Source organism: Apteryx mantelli, chromosome 34 (genome assembly GCF_036417845.1).
Source record: "Apteryx mantelli isolate bAptMan1 chromosome 34, bAptMan1.hap1, whole genome shotgun sequence".
Classification (NCBI taxonomy): domain Eukaryota; kingdom Metazoa; phylum Chordata; class Aves; order Apterygiformes; family Apterygidae; genus Apteryx; species Apteryx mantelli.
In genome coordinates, this window is record NC_090011.1 from 1,085,505 (window position 1) to 1,088,049 (window position 2,545).

A 2,545-nucleotide genomic window follows, 5' to 3' on the forward strand; every position below is an offset into this window, starting at 1 on the left:
ATGGATTACTGAGAGGGAAATGCAGGAGGAGACTGCACTCCTGTCAGGCAGCCCCCACGTTTGTGCCCTGCAATCCAAGCTATACAGCAAATTCCTACCAGACACTCCCATCTTTGCTTGCTAGTCCTTCAGTGAGCCAGTCAAGAAGGAGAAGCCTCAGAGTTCAGGCTGCCAGTCAGGGGGTGGAGTTTACCTTCACTTTTACTAAGGACCCACACAAGGGAAGGAAATGTATCTGCTGCCTAGGAAGTGAGAATAAGATTGACTTACTAGTATACAGCAGCTTTCGTTTTGAATTCTTCTGAGCATGTGAAGTATTTACATGCCAGTGACTGAAAATAGCAGGAAACATCCGTGAGGTGTATTTGTCCCAAAAGAGAGTCCTCTTCTGGGATGGGAAAGCTTTGTGAGGAGCTTCCAACCACACTTCTCAGCAACACCTCAGACTTGTATGCCTGGAGCATCACATGTCACACCAGGTCCCTTCTGTGCCAGGTCGGAGAAGCAGGCACCTCCTAAAAGCAGCTTGCCTCACCTCTCATCCACGCTGCAGAAACCCCCTTCATTTGGGAAGGATGTGAAAGCCATTTCCAGAGATTCTCAGAGACTGAATATCCTTCCCTTTGAGGTGAGAAAGGGCTGACCTCACACATCAAAAGCAAGGTGTGCGAGCTTTCCAGGTCGATTAGTGCTCTGCCCAGCTCTCCTGCCTTCCTGATGTTTCTGGCTGCACATTGTCAGTCACTTGCCTAATGCTCTCCTTTTTGATTCAGTACTCAGCACTGAACCTAGACGCTGACTCTACAAAGTGAACCACTTAGTGGGCTGTGAGAGGGAAACCAAGCAAGACTGCAGGGCATTTATGCACATCCACAAGAACACTGTCATTTGGCAAAGGCCACGCAAAGTCTCCCTCACACAGTTTTCCAAAGAGTTTCTGGTAGAATGAGATTGTCTTTCCCTCCCTCTCCGTTGGGGGTGACTGCTGCACTGGGACACCAGGTCCCAGTGTGCTGGCAGTATGGCAATCATCAGAGGAGGCACCAGACACATGGTCAAACTCCTGGCAGAAAAAGCTGGCAGAATGAGATCCATTTCATTGACCTCTTATTTTATAGCGAAAGGCAGCTGTAGCCCAACATGCTCTCTAGTAAGCTCTGGTTGGCATGATAAAGCAACAGAGACATCAGACCAAGTATGAAACTCTGCTCTTCTTTCTGATTTTGCTAATGTTGATTGTCAAAAATCCAGCTGTAATAATTATACTAAGTGCATTCCATGTAACCAAGGTTATAAACAGCAATGGATGTGGGAATTTTGTTGTTGTTTTTCTTTGACAACTTCTCAGTGTCCTTTAATTCTGAAGCAACTGAAGCACTCGGAATCAGCCGTAGCTGTCATACAGATGAGGAAGCCAAGCAGGGGCCAGCTCCTCTCATCCCCGTGATCCAGAGTGCAGGATGCAGGGGAGCTGGGTTCCCATCCACTTACCACATCCAGCCGAGGAAAACTTTATGGGTTGTATTTACAAGCCTTACAGAGACATCTGCAAGACCAGATCAGCAGTCTTTTTCTGGAGTCATCTTCCCAAGAGAGCATCGAGGGGATGTTAAGGGATAGAAGCCTTTCTCCTTGAAAACTCCATGACTAAATCAACAAAGGCAGATCATGAAGCTGAGTTTTGAAGGAAATAGCAAATTGCAGAGCGTTAAGTCATGTAACCTGCTGAATTTTAGAAGGCTGGGCATATATTTTTTAATCCATTTCCCTTCCTTGGCTTTCCAGGACACAGGCATGCAGGGCATGGCAGCCTCTGCAGGGCATTCAGCAGCTTCCACACCCTCCCTGGTAACACCCCTGAAGGTCTTGGCAGCAGGGCTTCACCCTCTCTTGACCCTTGCATATAAGAGTGGTAGTCAGGGCCCTATCCAAGGTGTCCCTGAGGCTGCGGGGTACAGGGTCAAGAATATCTTGGGGTGTTCCCTCTGCACTGGTGTGGAAGCCAACTGTCCCATACACACTGCTCTGCTGGTGGTCCCTGCAGAACTGTCTCCTCCCTTTCCTGCCTCAGTCATGCTTTGTCCCTACAGAGGAGCACAGAGCATATGGCAGGACGCCCTGCCCACTACACCTCCTCTACCCCCTAAACGTGAGCAGCATGCCCTGGAGTTTACTCACTACCTGTCCCCACCTCTACCACTGGAAACTCCTGTCCCTCAGGCTTGCTCCCAGGGTGGGTGAAATTTCAGTGTCAACCTTGGTCTTTTTTTTAAAGGCAACATGAATCTTGGAAGGAAAAGAACGCCACTTTGCGCACATGATTTCCTTCAGTGCTGCACCTTGGTCTCTCTGTAAGTCCACAAAAGTTTTCTTTGCTCTACTGGAGATATTGTTAAGGAAGTACTGAAGGTGCGGATGCTGCAAAGGAGTCTCTTGTTGCTCCAACCTCTGGAAGAGCTAGGCTTTTAAGTGGCCTTTCCCCATCTTTCGTCCTTTCTCTCCTACAGCCTTTGTCTGCCCTTTGGAGGTGGGCACCCCCCATGGA